The 21,977-nt window shown below is 35.2% G+C and overlaps 1 protein-coding gene and 1 pseudogene across 2 annotated transcripts in view; one reads left to right on the top strand and one right to left on the bottom strand.

Annotated features, from left to right (window-relative positions):
- Positions 1-21,977, top strand: part of ZNF385D (zinc finger protein 385D) — an 886,773-nt gene that overhangs the window by 346,871 nt on the left and 517,925 nt on the right. The gene's annotated exons all lie outside the window — the stretch shown is intronic.
- On the bottom strand, positions 11,926-12,034 carry LOC116635357 (annotated as a pseudogene).

Raw genomic sequence — 21,977 nt, 5'->3', positions numbered from 1 at the left:
GAGGGAGAGGAAGAGAGAATATTGGAACAAGGGAAAGAGGGAGTGGGTTAGAGAGAGAGAGAGGATGAGGAAAATTTTATGAGCAGTGTTTTACAACTGCTAATGCAAATAAAGTACTTTAGTTTTTAGTATTAAAACACATTTGTGGAATATATTTAGTGTGTTATCCCTTTAGGATTGACCAAACATTTGATGATTGTTAATGGAACCAATATTTTGGTAAAGTTCAGAAAGTGCTATGCATTTCAAGCTTGCAAATGTGAAGACTTTAGGACAATAATTCTTAAAATGTCAAGGAGGAGGTATGTCATGTACCCTTTCAAAATCTAGTATTGAAAACAAGGCACTTCTCCCCAGAAGACTGAAAAACAAATTTTGCTAATGATTCTAGAAGAGTCCTGGACTCTCTGGAGTCCTTGTAGAAAGTGAATATAACTCCATGCTTGATATTATGCACATGTACTGATTATTTTATGTGTATATTGAGCCACAATATTTGGAAGAAATGAAAGAAGAAAGGAAGGGAGAGAGGGAGGAAGAAGAAAGCTGCTACCTACTCAGGTCTTTTTTAAAAGATGTTTAATTTGTGCTGCTAAATACAAGGTGTATTGTAGCAGCATAATTATTGTCTTTAGACTTAGAGTTTTGGCTCAACAACTTTACCAAAAGTGTGGTCTTAGATAAATTACCATGTTACTATGTGTTCAGTAATTCTCTTCTTAAAAATGGGATAATAATAATTTCCTACCTTCTTCAAGGGATTGTTGTAAATATTAAATGATTGTTCTATTAATTACAGATTATATTATTAAATCATTAGATATTTACAACCATACTTATTAATACAACCCATTTCCTAACTTACTATTACTTGGATTCCAAAATGTTCCTCTGATCATCCATAACATTATTTGATGCATCAAAATTTAAAAGTTCCTAAGGAATATCAAACTTTATTGTTATGTGTATCTCTTTTCTATGTTTTCATTAAATCCCAAGATGGTAAGAGTTGTTCCCTTCTTGTTGTAAGCTGAATCTCCTAAGCTTATCAATGTGAAGAATGAAGGGGGGGAAATCGGAGGGGGAGACGAACCATGAGAGACTATGGACTCTGAAAAACAAACTGAGGGTTCTAGAGGGGAGGAGGGTGGGAGGATGGGTTAGCCTGGTGATGGGTATTAAAGAGGGCACGTTCTGCATGGAGCACTGGGTGTTATATGCAAACATGAATCATGGAACACTACATCAAAAACTAATGATGTAATGTATGGTGATTAACATAACATAATAATAAAAAAAAGAAAGAAGGAAATGAAGTCAGATAGACAGTAACCCAGTACTGAGTTCATTCTTGGGCAGTTTACCTCTACTTTAGTGATAGATGTATTTGGAAGCAGATGATAATGGCTCTAATAAAATTTAGACATAACTTTTTCCCTAAGAATAAGTATACAATTTTTCAATATTTTTAGGTGCTTTAAAATAAACACCTAGCCAGTGGTGCCTGGGTGGCTCAGTTGGTTGAGCCTCTGGCTCTTGGTTTTGGCTCAGGTCATGATCTCAGGGTTGTAAGATCAAGCCTTGTGTCTGGCTATGCACTCCACCTTGAGTCAGCTTGGGATTTTCTCTCTTCCTCTCCCTCTGCCCCTCCCCCTGCTGTCTGTCTCTCTCTCTCAAGTAAAATAAATACATAAAATCTTTTAAAAAGTTACCATCTAGCCATAGTTTGTATTTATTTCCATAAAAAGCTTTCTTACTGGGGATTTTTACTTACATATACTTATTTTAGAAGCCATAAACACAGTGGAATTTACTCATAATTTATTAAAATTATGTGCGAAAATACGTCAAGCTCTAAGTAATTATTTATTATGCTTCAGGGAACAATTTAAGGATGATTCATTAACAAAACTAAAAATTCACGTATCATGTTTTCAATGAGTTGTATTAATAATGAAACATTTTCAATTATGATCTGTTGAAATATTCTTTCCAGGATTCTACCATGTATATTTAGCTCTGAATAAATGATATTTTCACTGGGGATTGGGGAGTGGGCAGGAGAAAGGCTGAAAAGAAAAAAAAATCAGACAAGATTTATTGAAATAGATCTCCTTGTATCATTTTCCCAGTTCAAAATATAAAAAACCCAAACAGCACCTATCAAAATACTTACTCACACAATAGAGCAGAAATTGTTAAATTCTTATAAAGAGATAGTGATACACCTGGAAAGAAATCCAGCTGGTTATCTTCAGCCTGTGGGGTTAAATTTGACCCTGAAATGTTTTTGCAGTATTGGATCCATGGATGCCTTGTGTGCAAGAGTCAGAGAGTCTTAGATTCTGGATTTCTAGGCTTGAAATGTAGTTATCCAAGTACATCATACTGGACTCCCAGTCTGCACACTGGACAGGATGCAGGTTTGACCCTACACAAAGCAAACTCAATGGAGGTCTCTTTTGTTTGCCCCTTCAACAAATTCAAGGGCTGGCTTAGAGGTGAATTGGTATTGGGAGTAAATAATTGTTTTTAGAGATAGTGTTTCTTCCTTTACCAAGGCAGAAAGGATGCTGTTGATGAATTATGTGTGTAGAACTCTTGTGAATTTACTCTGCCCCAAAGTTAATTTCCTAAATATTTTGAGTCTTGTGACATAGACTAAAAAGGTATTTATGGCAACAACTGCTAAAATGGCTCCTGATCTTTCCACCTTTTATTATTCTGCCTTCCATGTTCACCTGCTTTTTCACACAAGCTGCTTTTTAAAATAAATAACATATTTTCTTCATATTTTATTAATTATAATCTTCTAGTCTTAAAATATCTCTTAGGCTTTTTTGTTTGTATGTTTTGTTGTTGTTGTATTTTCCCTGCAATAAGTTACTAAGGGCAAATACAGCCAGGTGGATGATTAGCCTAATTGTAGGACTTTGATAACCCTTTAGAAGGGACTATGATAATTTGTTTTCTTCCTTTTCCTTTATGCCCTTTTATCCTCCAGTCTACTGGTTCTATTCCTATTGTTATTTCTACTTCTATCCTGTTCCTTTTTCATTTCTTTTTTCATTTTGTTTTTTTTTTTGTAATACTTTGGTAATGCATTATTTATAAAACTATAGATTCCATATAATAAAAATCTGTATACTCATAACCAAACTTAAGAAATAAAACATGGCAATGCAGTTGATGGCCCCTAAATACCACTTTAAAATTTGCCTGTCTCTTCTTTAACCAGAATTGACTACTATCCACATTTTGGAATTTAAGAATTCTGTATTTTAGAGGCACCTGGCTGGCTTAGTTAATGGAACGTGTGACTCGATCTTGGGGTTGTTAGAGCCCCCCGTTGGGTATAGAGAGTACTTGAAAATTAAATCTTTTTTAAGTTCCATATTTTAGTATTAAATGTGCATATTTTAAACATAAAAATTTTGTATATTTCACATAACCTTCTGCAACTTAACTTCTCACTGAATTTATTTTTTCAAGATTAATTGATATTGTATAATGGTCTGTAGTATGGATATACCACAATTTCTTTATTCTCTTGTTGGCGGATATGGATATTACTTACAATTTTTCCGTATTCCAAATATTATTTGAATCAACATTTTTACATACATTTTAGTGGACTGCTCATGAGAGGATAGGATTATTGGGGATTGCTCGTTTTAAGATATATTGTGGTTTAAATGAACTAGATAAATTGTTCTCCAAAGTAGTTTGACCAAGTTGCCCTTCTGTTGTCAGTACATGAGAATTCCATTCCTCCACATCTTTCCTAAAACTAGGATTTGTACAACTTTGTAATATTTTGATTTCTTTCTGTTATCTGTTTTTTTTTTAATTTCCTTTTTTCCAACTTCTTTTGCTTTATTATATGATTTTAATTCTGTCTTCCTGTTAGGCATGGGACTCATTAATTTTCAGACTTTTTAATTTTTTAATATTAGTTTAAATGTACAATTTTATTATACACACTGATTTAGCTAATTACTACTTGCCTTGTTTCATAGTATTTTTTTATTAAAAGATCTTATTTATTTATTTGACAGAGAGAGACACAGCGAGAGAGGGAACACAAGCAGGGGGAGTGGGAGAGGGAGAAGCAGCCTTCCCGGGGAGCAGGGAGCCCGATGTGGGGCTCGATTCCAGGACCCTGGGATCATGACCTGAGCAGAAGGCAGACGCTTAACGACTGAGCCAACCAGGTGCCCCTTCATAGTAGTTTTGTAATTGGTTTTTAGCACCTCCCGATTTTATTTTTTTATTTTTATTTTATTTATTTATTTTTTTAAAGATTTTATTTATTTATTTGTCAGAGAGACAGAACACAAGCAGGGGGAGAGGCAGGCAGAGGGAGAAGCAGGCTCCCCGCCGAGCAAGGAGCCCGATGTGGGACTCGATCCCAGGACCCTGGGATCATGACCTGAGCCGAAGGCAGCCGCTTAACCGACTGAGCCACCCAGGCGTCCCGCACTTCCCGATTTTAATTCTTGTTACTCAAAAGTGTGTGTAAAAATTTCCACACAGCTTTTCCTTGTATTTTCTTTTTACTTTTCAATTTGATTGCATTGTAGGTAGAAAAACCAAGCCTGTGATTAAGTGAAAGTGATTAAGGTTGTTGAGATTTGTCTCATATTCTAGAAAGTACTTTCCTCAAAATACAGACCAATAAAAGTGTTTCCTCATCAACTCCCTCTGTTTCCAATGACTATTTTTCTAGTCTACCTTATTTTGAAAGTATAGCAGGTTGAAGGTCTAAATTTTATGAGGAATCTCAGTTTCCAGGCTCATCTAATAAATGTTTTTTAAAGATAAATAGTAGGCCAACTAGATAACCATTAAAAAAATAAAATTGGACCTTACTTCTCACTGAACACCAGAATAAAGTCCAAATGCATGAATAATCCAAATGTAGAGAGAGAAACTATACAAGGACTAGAAGAAGATTAAAGGACTGTATTTAAACTTTTTTTTTAAGATTTTATTTATTTATTTGACAGAGAGAGACACAGCGAGAGAGGGAACACAAGCAGGGGGAGGGGGAGAGGGAGAAGCAGGCCTCCCGCCAAGCAGGGGCTCGGTCCCAGGACCCCGGGATCATGACCTGAGCCGAACGCAGATGCTTAATGACTGAGCCACCCAGGTGCCCCTAAAGGACTGTATTTAAAAGATTATAAAGTTCATTTATAGAGATGTGAGAAAACCTAAATAAAACTCAAAAGAAAAATTGATAAATTTGACCATATAAAAATTATAAAGAGACTCCATAAACAAAAAATAAATTATAAACTAGGAGAAAATATTATTTATTATGTATATTTTATATATATGTATATATAAGGTAGATATATCACATTGCAGTTTATATATATTACATATATATAATATATAAAATTATTGAAAACCCAATACAAAAATGAAGAAAATACATGGACAGTTCAAATTAAACATATCTAAATGGCCCTTATGCAAATGATGGTTATTAACTTTTACTCATAAATTTAAAAATGTAAACTAATGTTTACATTTACAAAATGTGAACTCTTATTTCTCATTTATTGTCAAGAATTCAAAAGCCAGGAAGTACACTCTATTGATGCAACTGTGAAGAAATATTCTCATACATTGCTGATAGGTATACACAACCCCTCTGGGGAGGCATTTGTAATATTTATGAAAAGTATAGATGCATTTCCCATTGAGCTTGCAGTGAATACTATTTATAGCTATATACACTGAGGATAAACCTCCATACATACCAAACAACTTATACACAGATGATTCATGCAATGTTGTTTGTAATAGCAAAATTTTGGGAACAACCTAAATAAATACCCATTAAAACCTAATTTGACTAAACTATGGTAGACCTACACAAAAGACTATTAGTCAGATGTTAAAAAGAATGAAGATGGTCTCTAGGAACTTCTATGGAATGACTTCCAGAATATATATTGTTGAGTGAAAAAAAAATCAGGATGTGGTAGAGTATTTCTTATTTTGCATAAAGAAACATGGAAAGATGAACAGAAAACTGAGGATAATGTTTATTAATAGGAGCGGGTGAAGCCAGCATAGAAGTGTGTGGATGACATTGAAAACTTCCCTGCGCATACCTTTTCAAATAGTTTTTCTTAAACCACATAAACAATTTACCTTTTCAAAAACATTAATAAAATGAGGATTAAAAAAACAACAAAAACAAAATTGAGTCTAACTCTTTGTCAAGCTGACTCCATGAGCAACTTCACACTTCACAAGACCCATGGTTTGACGTCTTCTTGGCAGAGCTATGAAAATCCAGGCCCCTGTCTCTACCATCTCTATGCCAGCTTCACATGGTTTCTACTTGGCACACTTTCTTCCTCTTTGGTTTTGGTATTATTACCTTACAAGCTCATTCTTTTTTTTTTATTTCAAAAGATTTTTTTATATTCATTTTTTTGTTTTTACAAAAGTTTTTCACAAATCTAATTTGCTGTACTACAAAAATAAAAGGTGTTCTTTCTTGATGTCTCTTCTATTCCCATTTATTTCCCTTTCTTCCCACTTTTCTCTCCATTCTACAGTTGTCTTTTTAATCTTATTGCTATTTTGTTTCTCATTTTCTACCTGTGATCCAGCTTCCTGTATTTTCCTAAGCTTATAAATTTGAAATATTGTGTTGCAAACATTTCTAATTTCATAAGCATTTCATTAAGAAAACACATAAAGAAATACAACCCAGATTATCTTGTGACTAAAAACCCCCAAACCATTTGCAATTGACTTTTTCATAATGGATATAAAAGGATGATATTTTGTCTTCTACAGATGCACCAATTAATTTTCTTTTCCTCGTCTTCTGAAAAGTTAAGCCTGATGTAAATTTATCTACATGTTTTCATTTTGCCTCTTCCTAAAAAAAAAAAAAAAGAAAGAAAAGAAAAGAAAAGAAAAGAAAAATGCATCTGATGAGTAAAGAATGATCCAAACCCAAATCATCATGTGGAATTAGAGCCAGAAGGTGTATCTCTTAGGCTGTATTAAATACATAAAAGTGCTATTCTTTCCCTTACATTTATAGTCAAAGCTCAAAAAGGCACAATCAAGAATGGAAAAAAAGCTTTTAAAACTTTAAAACCTGTGAATAGTCAATAGAGATAAATCTCAATATAATGGCCTTTGGTATATTTCTGTTTCTGCTTTTAACTACTCTAACACTCATTCCCATTCCTATAAGTGCCTGTTGGAACAAAGGAATGGGCATTTTCAATAAAAAAGTGGCATTTTGAAATTTCACACTTAGTGTTCTAAAAATTGTCTAATGGGTTCTTCCTTCGTTATTTTTTATTTTTTTTATTATGTTATGTTAATTGCCGTACATTACATCATTAGTTTTTGATGTAGTGTTCCATGATTCATTGTTTGCATATAACACCCAGTGCTCCATGCAGAATGTGCCCTCTTTAATACCCATCACCAGGCTAACCCATCCCCCCACGCCCTCCCCTCTAGAACCCTCAAATTGTTTCTCAGAGTCCATAGTCTCTCATGGTTCATCTCCCCCTCCGATTTCCCCGCCTTCATTCTTCCCTTCCTGCTATCTTCTTCTTCTTCTTTTTTTTTAACATGTATTATTTGTTTCAGAGGTACAGGTCTGTGATCCAACAGTCTTACACAATTCACAGTGCTCACCGTAGCACATACCCTCCCCAATGTCTATCACCCAGCCAACCCATCCCTCCCACCCCCTACCACTCCAGCAACCCTCAGTTTGTTCCCTGAGATTAAGAATTCCTCATATTAGTGAGGTCATATGATACATGTCTTTCTCTGATTGACTTATTTTGCTTCCTTCGTTATTTAAATTTTCAGAGGGCTACTCATAAAAGACCATTCCCTAAGTGGGTGTGGGGGGGTGAGAATGTTTAATATTGAATTGCAATTGCTTAAACTCACATTATATGACAATAATCTATCGTTTTCAAAGCTTAAGCAATTAGTTTAATGAGTGGGCACTCACTGACACACATTATTTCTCAGGGATTTTTTTTTATTTATTTTAAAGATTTTATTTTTATTTATTTGACAGAGAGAGAGACAGGGCGAGAGCAGGAACACAAGCTGGGGGAGTGGGAGAGGGAGAAGCAGGCTTCCCACCAAGCAGGGAGCCTGATGTGGGGCTCCATCCCAGGACCGTGGGATCATGACCTGAGCCAAAGTCAGACACTTAAGGACTGAACCACCCAGGCGCCCCTCAATGACATTTTTAAATTTTATTAACATAGCTTTGCACTTCTGTCAGTTTGTTCACAATTTATCTTAGGTAAATTTTTTAAAAAGTCACTTCTCATTCAAAAATGTATCTTTTATCTTAGAAGGTATAATTTTATTTCCCAAAGATAAAAAAACTTAAAAATTTAAATGTCATCTTAACCTTAGTTATAAGTGTGTCTATTGTGTATAAGAGTAAAGAGGATTCGGGATTATTCACCATGACCAAGTGGGATTTATTCCTGGGCTGCAAGGTTGGTTCAACATCCGCAAATCAATCAGTGTGATACAATACGTTAATAAAAGAAAGAACAAGAACCATATGATCCTCTCAATAGATGCAGAAAAAGCATTTGACAAAGTACAGCATCCTTTCTTGATCAAAACCCTTCAGAGTATAGTCATAGAGGGTACATTCCTCAATATCGTAAAAGCCATCTATGAAAAACCCACAGCGAATATCATTCTCAATGGGGAAAAACTGAGAGCTTTCCCCCTAAGGTCAGGAACGCAGCAGGGATGTCCACTATCACCACTGCTATTCAACATAGTACTAGAAGTCCTAGCCATAGCAATCAGACAACAAAAAGAAATAAAAGGCATCCAAATTGGCAAAGAAGAAGTCAAACTCTCACTCTTTGCAGATGATATGATACTTTATGTGGAAAACCCAAAGACTCCACCCCAAAACTGCTAAAACTCATACAGGAATTCTGTAACGTGGCAGGATATAAAATCAATGTACAGAAATCAGTGGCATTCTTATACACCAACAACAAGACAGAAGAAAGAAATTAAGGACTTGATCCCATTTACAATTGCACCCAAAACCATAAGATACCTAGGAATAAATCTAACCAAAGAGGCAAAGAATCTGTACTCAGAAAACTATAAAATACTCATGAAAGAAATTGAGGAAGACACAAAGAAATGGAAAAACGTTCCATGTTCATGGATTGGAAGAACAAATATTGTGAAGATGTCAATGCTACCTAGAGCAATCTACACATTTAATGCAGTCCTTATCAAAATACCATCCACTTTTTTCAAAGAAATGGAGCAAAGAATCCTACAATGTGTATGGAACCAGAAAAGACCTCGAGAGGAATGTTGAAAAAGAAGCAAAGCTGTTGGCATCACAATTCCGGACTTCAAGCTCTATTACAAAGCTGTCATCATCAAGACAGTATGGTATTGGCACAAAAACAGACACATAGATCAATGGAACAGAATAGAGAGCCCAGAAATGGACCCTCAACTCTATGGTCAACTCATCTTCGACAAAGCAGAAAAGAATGTCCACTGGAAAAAAGACAATCTCTTCAACAAATGGTGTTGGGAAAACTGGACAGCCACATGCAGAAGAATGAAACTGGACCATTTCCTTACACCACACACAAAAATAGACTCCAAATGGTTGAAAGACCTCAATGTGAGACAGGACTCCATCAAAATCCTAAAGGAGAACACAGGCAGCAACCTCTTCGACCTCAGCCGCAGCAACTTCTTCCTAGAAACATCGCCAAAGGCAAGGGAAGCAAGGGCAAAAATGAACTATTGGGACTTCATCAAGATAAAAAGCTTTTGCACAGCAAAGGAAACAGTCCACAAAACCAAAAGACAACCAACAGAATGGGAGAAGATATTTGCAAATGACGTATCAGATAAAGGGCTAGTATCCAAAATCTATAAAGAACTTATCAAACTCAACACCCAAAGAACAATAATCCAATCAAGAAATGGGCGGAAGACATGAACAGACATTTTTCCAAAGAAGACATCCAAATGGCCAACAGACACATGAAAAAGTGCTCAACATCGCTTGGCATCAGGGAAATCCAAATCAAAACCTCAGTGAGATACCACCTCGCACCAGTCAGAATGGCTAAAATTAACAAGTCAGGAAACAACAGATGTTGGCGGGGATGCGGAGTAAGGGGAACCCTCCTACACTCTCAGTGGGAATGCAAGCTGGGTGCAGCCACTCTTGAAAACAGTATGGAGATTCCTCAAAAAGTTGAAAATAGAGCTACTGTACGACCCAGCAATTGCACTACTGGGTATTTATCCCAAAGATACAAGTGTAGTGATCTGAAGGGGTACGTGCACCCCAATGTTTATAGCAGCAATGTCCACAATAGCCAAACTGTGGAAAGAGCCAAGATGTCCATCAACATATGAATGGATAAAGAAGATGTGGTGTATATATATACAATGGAATATTATGCAGCCATCAAAAAACCCGAAATCTTGCCATTTGCAACGACATGGATGGAACTAGAGGGTATTATGCTAAGCGAATTAAGTCAATCAGAGAAAGACATGTATCATATGATCTCACTGATCTGAGGAATTCTTAATCTCAGGAAACAAACTGAGGGTTGCTGGAGTGGTGGGGGGTGGGAGGGATGGGGTGGCTGGGTGATAGACATTGGGGAGGGTATGTGCTATGGTGAGTGCTGTGAATACTGTAAGACTGTTGGATCACAGACCTGTACCTCTGAAACTTATAATACATCACATGTTAAAAAAAAGAAGAAGATAGTAGGAAGGGAAAAATGAAGGGGGGGGAATTGGAGGGGAAGATGAACCATGAGAGACTATGGACTCTGAGAAACAAACTGAGGGTTCTAGAGGGGAGGGGAGTGGAGGGATGGGTTAGCCTGGTGATGGGTATTAAAGAGGGCACGTTCTGCATGGAGCACTTGGTGTTACGCACAAACAATGAATCATGGAACACTATATCAAAACCTAATGATGTAATGTATGGTGATTAACATAACAATAAAATTTTAAAAATGCCAAAAAAAAAAAAAGTAAGGAGGACTGGCAGATTCATTCATATTTCTGTTTGAAAAAAAATGAATTCTGCCTGTTTCAATAATTAACCATGACCTTAACTTTGGCATCGCTGTCCATGAATAGCAATAGGGTCTGCTGCCAAACCACAAATCTAAATTTCGATTTCCTGAGAGATTAAGACAATGTTATTTAAAGTTCACGTCTTAATAGAACCATCAGAGGAATAGCATTTCTTTAAAATTGTGATTATTGTTAATCCAAAGATTTTATTTAAATGTGACTATTCTTGCAAAAGGTATAGTCTAAAAAGGAGTGGGTGGGTAGAGAGAGAAATGTGTGACTCTGGCAGGCAAAAGAAAAAAAAAAAAGAAAAGAATATGATGTTCTTGGCAACATGTTGTAAGATTTAAAACAACAAAATATTACTAACATCTTTGGACTTCTTATAGTCACTAAGATCAATGAAATATGACTGATCTAGATAACTATTTCATTTCCATACTTGTTCATTTAGTTTCCTGATATACAAGCTTGCCTATAAGTTTGTACTTACTTCTCTTTCAGTTTTATTGAAATATAATCAACATACAGCATTCTGTATGTTTAAGGTGTAGGGCAAAATGACTTACATATATTACGAAATGATTACCACGTGAATTTAGTTAATATCCATTATCTTATATAGATACAAAAAATAGAAAAAAATATTTTTTCCTTGTGATAATGTATTTGCATTTCATAGTTAATTTCTCTCTCAGCTTTTTTCTCTTTCAGGTGATCAGAATTTTAAGTTTTCAAGGAAATGGCAAATTGTATTTTAAAATAGAAACGCATTAATATAGAAGTTCTTTATTTTTTTTAAATATAGAATGCTTCATGAATTTGCGTGTCATCCTTGCATGGGGGCCATACTAATCTTCTCTGTATCATTCCAGCCTTAGTATATGTGTGGCCAAAGTGAGCACAAATATAGAAGTTCTGAACTTGAAGTCTTTAGATAGACTCCAATAGTTTTTTTGTTTGTTTGTGTATGTTTTTGCTCTTGTTTGGTGGGGGGTGGTGATCACCTGTGTGATTGGAAATTTTAAAAATCACGTCTTTATTTTTAGTTATATTTAATTTTATTTCCTCTAGAGGATATATAGCATTTCTTTCAATTACAAATGTAGATGACAAACCTTATTACTATTGGCAACTCCTGTGACTTTGTCACCAATAGACATAATAGAAATCTGTTGTTGTTGCAGTTAACCTGACTTATTTATACTTATGGCCACCTTGAAATAACAATCATCATTAGACCTACTGAGAAATCTGTTATTTAATGTATTAATAAGAAAGAACACATATTGGGACTCCTGGGTGGCTCAGTTGGTTAAGCATCTGCCTTCAGCTCAGGTCATGATCCCAGGGTCCTGGGATTGAGTCCCGCATCGGGCTCCCTGCTCAGCGGGGAGCCTGCTTCTCTCTCTGACTGCCACTCCCCTGCTTGTGTTCTTGCTCTCTCTGACAAATAAATAAAATCTTAAAAAAAAAAAAAGAAAGAACACATATATATCACATTTTTTAAATTATTTGATGATAGCATTTTAATGTAATTGGTTTGCTTTATAATTATTTGTACCTTAATATTTTATTTTAGGTATTTAAACCATTAGACATACATAGGCTTGAACAGACTGCCAAAGGGTTCCATTGCATGACCTCTCACTTGTACACTCTGAAGAGTTCTTGTGCTAATTTATACAATTATATAACAGCAGAAACTTTATTTTGCAATGTATGCTCCTTGAAAAAGGATTTCTTTTGCTGTATGTACCCCTTGACAAAGAATTTGTTTTGTAATATGTGCCTTGAAAAAGAATAGGTTGAGTTTTTAAAAGGCCTTGCCATACCTCTTAAGTCCTATCTGCTATTAATGAACATACTCTTTCTGGGTTTTATTTTAACGATGTAGAAGTCCAGCCATACACATCAGGCTCAATGAGTTATAGAATTTCCCTTGTGGTTTGGTTGTTGTTTTTCTCAATAAAAAACCAAGGGCATCACATTGCATTAAAATGCTACAGAGCAAAGATATCTCCTGAGAGTTTCACTGACAAATAATTTCTGTGAAGTTTACTTGATATCTTAACTGTTGTTGCATCCATCTGAAAAGACACCTAAAACAAGACAAAGTTGTTTTTTCTTCTTCCTGCAATATTTGGATTTTACAAGAACAAGTTGTAATATAGTCTAAGCATATGAAATGAGAATATTTAACATTGCTAGTTTGATTTCAATGCATCGTGAGTATAGTTGTTTAAAATGAAGAGAAACAATTGGACATCACCAACATCCTTGCACCTCCTGTTTTTATAAGTATTCTCATTAAATACTTTTTAAAAAATATTTATTTATTTATTTATTTATTTATTTATTTATTTATTTATTTGAGAGAGAAATAGAGAGAGCACAAGCAGGGGGAGAGGCAGAGGGAGAGGGAGAAGCCGACTCCCCGCTGAGCTGGGAACCTGATGCGGGACTCCATCCCAGGACCTGGAGATCATGACCTGAGCCAAAGACAGATGCTTAGGGGCGCCTGGGTGGCTCAGTTGTTAAGCGTCTGCCTTCGGCTCAGGTCATGATCCCAGGGTCCTGGGATCGAGCCCCGCATCGGGCTCTCTGCTCGGCCGGGAGCCTGCTTCTCCCTCTCCCACTCCCCCTGCTTGTGTTCCCTCTCTAGCTGTCTCTCTCTCTCTCTGTCAAATAAATAAAATAAAATCTTTATAAAAAAAAAAAAAAAGACAGATACTTAACCATCTGAGCCACCCAGGTATCCCCTCGTTAAATTCTTTAACTACATTATATTATTGGAAGGCAGAAGCACAATCTATGGAGTTACTCTGACTAATATTCAAACATGGCTCTGCCATTAGTCTTTAACCTTGAAACTGTTAACTAATATATCTCACATTGTTCTTGTTTATTAAATGAAAATTATAGCAGGTAAGTAACATGACTGTTTAAAAATTAAATGAAAAATATATATATACACTGTATATCTGTATATGGGTATATACGTATATACAAATATATACATACACACACACATTCTCAGACACACACACACATGTGTCCTGCAAAGAGTAGGGCATAAAGTAAGTGTACATGGTAAGTGCAAGACAGAGAGCAGACATTGCTATGATTTCTAAATCCTTAACTCCGAACAATCAGCAAGGCTGATTTTTACTTTTTTATAGAACAAGTTCTTTTAGAACAAGGTAATTCCACTACATGCCTTTATTCAGTTTTTATACCGTCCCATAGCATGTAATCAAGTACACTATTGATTGATGAGTAAATCCGTAATTTAAGGAAACAATGAAAATTTAATCGAAATCTAGAGTCATTGTGCTTTTGTGGCAAGTGCTAATTAAATTTGCTTAAGAATTTTGACTATCTCTTAGGTCCTGGGGATCTAATAAGTTGTAAGATCTTCTTCAGTAGCTCATAATCTGGAAGAGACAAGAGAGAAGTAAATCATAATTTCACTATAATGGAATAAATGATAGCATAAGGCATGTTCATAGGTCAGAGAAAGTAACAAACTTTGTCTAGAGATGTTGGGAAAACTTCCCAAACATTGTAACAGTAAATTGAGACTTGGAGTTTTAGAAAATTCTGTGAAGGGAAAAGCAAAGATTGAACGCAAGGAGAAGAATGAGGGGTAAAGATAGATATAAGTGAATGTTGAAGTATTGTCCACATGTTTTGTTTTCAATAAATGGTACTTTTCTCTCCAAGCACCCAGTGGAAATGAAAATACAAATTACATCAATAGGAGACTTAGAAATCTGTAAGAAACTTTTAGAAAAAATATATTGCTAACATTCAGGAATGGCAAGGATGCAGTGAAATGAGCAAGCTCTAAAATTATGGAAGGGAGAGCAAATTGCTATCACTTTGCTGGTGGGGCCATTTGACAATTTATATTAAGGGTTTTATAAATGTTCACATCCTTTAGCCTGGTGACTTCATTTCTTGGAATCTTTACTAAGAGACTAATCAAATGTATACAAAAACTTGTAAGGCAGATTTGTATTACAAATGATATACAATACCTCAGGGACTAGGAACAACCTAAATATTTGACAGGACAGAAGGGGGTAAATAAATAATGGTACAGACATACACTAGGACACTTTGCAGCCATTAGAAAACATGTTTGTGTAGAACATTTAATGACATGGCAACATGCTCATAATATGATAAGGATTGCAATAGAGTATAATAACATACACTTTAGACACAGAGAGACCTGAGTTCTTGTCATATCTTCATCCCTATCTGTATAGCCTGGGAAAACTTAATGAAGTTATCTGAGCTTCAGCCTCTACACTTGTAAGATGGGTAAAAAAAAAAAATAATAATAATGCTTGTTCTACAAGGTTACTTTCAGGGCTCATTAGGAAACCATTTAGAGTTTATTTAGTACCTGGCATCTAGAAGGGGTAAGGACTGAATAATGATAGCTGTGATGGATGATGAAGATTTAATTTTAAACTGCTGTTTTTCTTCTATTTCATAAAAGTGGTTCTTGTACTGCTCTCAGATGTCATTTGTATGCTTTCTATCATATTTAACATGAGCTTGTTTGGGTAATAGCCCTACTGTATCCTTATATTTTGCATGCAGAGCACATAGTAAAGGCTTCAGATGCCCACAGCTCTGCCTTCTAGAGGCTTTTTCTGATCTTTGACTATTACTGGATATCTACCTTCTGTAAAATTAGCTATTATGTTATCTAGTAGGCAATATTATAGCACTGCTGAGTTGGAGTGGAGATAAGATAATAGCAAATAACCTATATAATACTGACTGCCAGGAATTACGCATTTATACGTAGGCTAACTCATTTAATTTTCATAGCAACTACATGAGGTAGGATTGTTATAATTCTTATTCCACAGATGAGCATACTGGACAGATTAGTTAATTTGTCCAATATCACACAGATAATTAGTGGACAAGTGCGATTTAAGCCCATGTGGTCTGGCCCCAGAGTCCATAAATCACTAACGTGCTAAACTGCCTTCTTAAGGGATTGCACTGTAAATCCATGCAGACAGACACCATACTAGACTTCTTAGTACTGAAACTTCCCTTCCTACCACTGTGATTGGTACAAAGTAGCAACTCAATAAATCTTGCCCAAAGCAGGACTGGCCAAAGTGAAGAAGATGGATATCAAATTCCAAATGCAGTCTGTTGCATGCAGTACTCCTGATAATCACTGTGCAGCTGTTTTATACATCCAGGGCTCTCAGGTAAAGTATCTACTCTTGAGACTGTACCATAACACAGTTCTCCATCTTATTAGCTTTCATGCTAGAGCATTCCTATTTGTGGTGGAAACATTATTTGCCAGCCATTTGGCTAATCATTTTTAAATCATGGAAATAATCAACCTAAAACAATTTTATAACTTCCAAATTATTTTTTTTCTTATTTTAATTATATAAGTACTACAGTCGTTTATCGCCCCCTTTTCCAAATGTTTTCTAACAAAACAAATGTATTTTTTGTCCCATTTTATACTTAGAAAATTCACGGCTTTGTGGTGGCATGTGGCTACAGATCTCAAAGCTGAGAGCATGATTTTGGCTCTTGTTTTCAGTTTGCTTGACTGAATAGTTTATAACTACAATTTCAAAACTCCTTAGAAACATGAAACAGTCTTTGCCAGGAGTACAACTGCTTTCCATCTAAAATGCCAGCATTTCAGTGTGTCTTGCAACATTTTAATTAGTTTGCTTATGGAACCAAATACACTCATAAAACACGGAAGGCAAAAGAAAGTCTCCCTCACCATAATTACTTTTTGCAAAGGATTTACTTACATTTTCATAATTATTCAAGTGTTTTGTACAGAGAAGTTTACATTTTAAATGGAAAATTATACCTCCATAAAACCCACTGCAAGTTAGCAGCTTTAATATAAGCATTCTAATTCTCAGTACAGTGCACTCTTGATACTATTGTGGGATCACACACTGGTTGTTTAGAAAGATAGATTTGCTATAGCAACCTGTTAAATTTGAGTTATTGCCAGATTTGTTGTCCTTTAATGTAGCATTCTGTTGTCAGAGGAAGTTCAAGCTGTACACATTATTTGCCAATGGTTTAAGAAGCTCAGAATTTCCCCATGTGGGTAGCAATAGGTGTTTCAGCTCATAATCTTTCTCTGTTAGAGGATGTAGAGATAGGCTGAGCTCTCTAAAAATAAAACAAGAAAAAGACTCAATAAGATTTTATACTTACATTTGAGTCAATTGGTAATTTTATATATTATTTCTAGTATCAGTGTGCCAAACAGAGTTACTGTGTTTACACTAAGATATCATTTATAGTACATAAATTATATGTTAAGTATAAATATGATCACTAATAATTGCCTATTTATATAATAGAATAGAGTAGAAGTACACATTAATTCTTAAAATTAATGCTAAGGAATATAAATAAACAGAAATGAAAATAAAAATCAATTTTTAATCTTATTATCCAGAAAAAGGCACAGTTAACATTATCACTCTTACTAGGAAGTTAGGTAAGTTCATGCTCTGGTAATATACAAAATGAAACATGATTTCTAATTTTAAATTTGTGAAGATTTCCTTGTTGCTTCCAATTAATCACTGGTGTTGGCCAAACCTTTGTTAGAAGCACGAGAAGAACCCTATCTGTTCCTCTGTCAATAGATCCCAAAGATGATAGAGTAATTTCATTAGCAATCATGGAATTTTAGCTCAGGGATTCTTTTTTTCAAAGAAAATAAACACCCCATGACAGTTATTCATATATGACACATCCCTACAAACTATTAAGACAGGTAATTGAAGAAAACTTTTTTAAAGTAATAGCAGAATTTTGCATCTGGAGTCAGGGTAAATTATACCAATTTTTATAACTTCCCATTTAAGATTTGTCTTCAGTTAAAGCTGAAAATGAAAAAGATAAATGAGAAATTGTTGTGATCTGCTGCTGGAAAGGTTACACATAAAGCTTTGCATTAAATCAAGCACACATGTGAAAGCTCTAGGGAATCTAGAAGTAGAAATAAATTCTCACTCAACAGCTTGATATATTCTGTCAATAGAAATAAGTAAATGGCAAAGGTTGTGTCAAAAAAAGTAAGTTATCAAAAGGCTAATTTTGTGTTACCTGGGTCAGCTGAGGCATCTTTTTTATATATATATATTATTTATTATATTATATTTATTATATATATTATTTTTTAATTTTTTAATTTTATTATGTTATGTTAATCACCATACATTACATCATTAGTTTTTGATGTAGTGTTCCACGATTCATTGTTTGTGTATAACACCCAGTGCTCCATTCAGTATGTGCCCTCTTTAATACCCATCACCAGGCTAACCCATCCCCCACCCCCCTCCCCTCTAGAACCCTCAGTTTGTTTCTGAGTCCATAGTCTCTCATCAGCTGAGGCATCTTAATGGGATTAAAATCAGGGGAGCACTAGCACTGTAAGGTAATTACATACTTACAGACTGAGGTTGTGTGTTTGTGTGTTTTAATGCAATGAAAACGTTGCTCTAAGAACAAGCAGTGCCTCTAAGGATCAGAAGAAAATGACTTTTGGTACTTAGGATTGTGTAAGATATTTGAAACATATTTTATCATTTATTCAAATATTTGTTCCAAGTTGAAAGCCCAAAATACCTTTTGCAAGAGAGAATGATCATCATTTGCTAATAATTATCTTTTACATGTCTAAACTAAGAGGTAATCCACAAATAATTGGTTTCCAACTCTTGTATCAGAACATTGTGCCAGAAAGTCCTGACTAATTTGCCATGTGATTGTAATTTAGAAAATGACAAACACATTGAGCAATGTGTCCTGAGAGACTGAAGTCCAGTCCATCAGGAATGAAACAAGTTGGTAGAGCTCCTGTCCAGTAGGTTGAACCATATGGAATGGCTGATCTATGACTTACAGAAACAGTGATTTCATATGGCTCACTCCATTATGAGTTCTGTGACGCTACTTTTTCACTTCAACATGACAACATTATTAGTTATCGATTGCATTGTAACAAATTACTCCCAAATTTAATGGTTTAAAACAATAAAGATTTATTATGTTGCAGTTTCTAGGAGGCAGGAACGGGGCTTAGTTGCCTGGTTTTAGTTCAAGATCTCTTATGAGATTACAGTCAAAATGTTAGTCAGGGCTGCAGTTATCTGAAGGCTTGACTAGGGCTGGTGGATCCGTTTCCAGGGTGACTTACATGCTAGCAAGTTAGTATCAGTTGTTGGCAGAAGGCTTAGTTTCTTGACACCGTGGTATCTCTGTAAGGCTTATTTACTGTCCCCACAGTATGGCAGCTGACTGTATTGAGAGATCCAAGAGAAAAAAAGGGAGTCACAATGCCTTTTGTGACTCATCTTGGAAGTCCGGCACCATCATTTCTAACATATTTTATTCATTAGGAGTGAATCCTTAAGTTTAGCCCAAAATCAAGAAGAGAGGAATTACATTCTGCCTTTTGAAGAGAGGGGTATCAAAGAATTTATGAGCATATTATTGAACCACCATAACAACAGTAGTTACTCTGCATGTAAATATATATGACTGATACTCATCCAGTATTTTTAATACAAGTTCCTTTGTTCTAATTTGATATGTATTTTTCCACCCTGGTGCTCTATTTCTCTGACTACTTAACTCCTCTTCATCTTGAATCTTCCTGCAGATTTTATTTTTCTTTCTTCCCTTACTCGGCATATCTACTGAGGTGGAGCATCTAAAAATAGTAGTCATTTCAGGGGCCTTAGAAACAATTATTATCGAACTTTCCATGTTAGAAAGTAAAGGTTTTACTGGACTGGGGCAAGAGTTTTATTATTTCCCTGTTTATTTAAACCTCAAAATCACACATTTTGGAAAGAGCTACCCCAAAAATTTATTATAGGAAAACCTCCTTATTGTTGGCTAGAGTAGTTAAATTGTGGTTCAGCTTAGTTACTAATTAACTGTCAAATGTTAGGTAAGAAGCTCAATCTCTAGACCTCAATGTTTCTTATCTCTATGGTAAAATTGACTCTAAGGTTTTATTTAATAGTAAAGATATTATATTATTATGATTAATAGTGATGTATGGAATTAACTATACATAGTAGGAGAGCATAGAATTTTTTTTCTCTCTTCTATTTGGTGCGGTTGTATGGAACAGTGACAAAATACTTCTTGTACACCTTTTTTGTAATGTTTGGATCTAGCCCAGAAGATTTTTCAAGCAAATGAATCATCAACCAGGCATCATTTTGTCAAAGTGGCACTTGAAAAAGAAGATTGGCATGTACTAGAGACAGTCACAACTATTTTCCACTGTTCTCCCTCTCATCATGTCTATTGGCAAACTACTACAGCTGGGGAAGCTGGGTTCTTGGAAGCTATATCCAAAACAAATAACCTTTTAAAACCTAAAGTTGGGATTTTGATATTTACATGAAGCAAATATGTTTTGTTTTTTTCATACATTTTAAATTTTTCTGGAGTTTTTTTTTTTAAATAGAATTGAACTCAGTTGTGTAGGAAACATTTGTGGTAATACTGAACTTGTTAAGGTAGCTTTCACATGCCATCTAGCCTCACTCCCCAGGAAGACTTTTTAAAGTGTTAATTTCCCAATTTGTGATTTTCTTCCTGATTACATTTGCAGGGAGCCATCTAGAGACATAATGAGTAGGAATGCCTTGTACTCACAAAACAGTAATCGGATAAAAAGGTGTATGGAAATTTTTACTAACATCCAGTCTAGTCTGGAGACAAATGCAAAAGCTGATCATAAACGTATGTGCCAAATCACAGGCAAAACCTCTAATCTCAGAGAAAATTTAGCAGGATTTTAAATCACAACAGGAGAAATACATCCTAATATATGTTTGCTAATGATGGCATAGTTCCTGGGTTATTTTCTCTCTTTCTAGGAAAAAAATTGCAAAATATGTACCATTTCTAAAATACTACAATATTAGCCCTAATTTAAATCCTGGGTTTATTTGTTTATTTTTTTTTTTTAAGATTTTATTTGTCAGAGAGAGATAGAGAGAGATACAGGGCACAAGCCAGGGGAGCGGCAGGCAGAGAGAGAAGAAGACTCTCTGCTGAGCAGGGAGCCCAATGTGGGACTCGATCCTGGGACCCTAGGATCATGCACCCTGAGCCAAAGGCAGATGCTTAACTGCCTGAGCCACCCAGGCATCCCCAAATCCTGGGTTTAGATTATGCTAGTAAAGAGACACCACACATACGTTTAATACTTACTCTTTGATAGGAGCTTGATTAGGAAATATAGGTACATAACTAAGTAAGAAACAGAAGTCAAGGAACTCAGCATCTAGAATCAAGAAATCCTAATCAAAAGGAATAAAACAGTGAAAGAGGCTCCAAATAAGTCTGGGACATTTTATACCTAGAAATGGTGAAAAGCAAGCAAACAAACAAATAACAAAACAAAAAAAATACAGAGAAAAAAATAATTTGTTACCTGGAAATAAGATTGGAAATACTTTAAAAAAAATTTTTAATTCCAGTGTAGTTAATATATAGTGTTGTATTAGTTTGGGTATACAATATCGTGATTCAACAATTCCATGTTTTACTCAGTGCTCATCAGGATAAGTGTACTATTAAAGCTTTGATTTATTATTTCTGTATAAATTCTGTACTATTATTATTGTTAATATCTGGTATTTCTGATTCTTGCCTTTGGCTACATCAACTATCCCTAGGTCTGCTGGACTGCTAAAGGAGAAAGAATTGCTGAGACAGTTTACCTGGTTTCTAGCAGGCTCCATTCTGCTTATTTCTTTAAGGATATACAGAGCTACTGA

The sequence above is a fragment of the Phoca vitulina genome, unplaced genomic scaffold (assembly GCF_004348235.1).
Source record: "Phoca vitulina isolate PV1807 unplaced genomic scaffold, GSC_HSeal_1.0 scaffold10, whole genome shotgun sequence".
NCBI lineage: Eukaryota > Metazoa > Chordata > Mammalia > Carnivora > Phocidae > Phoca > Phoca vitulina.
This window is presented reverse-complemented; position numbering and strand designations above follow the sequence as displayed.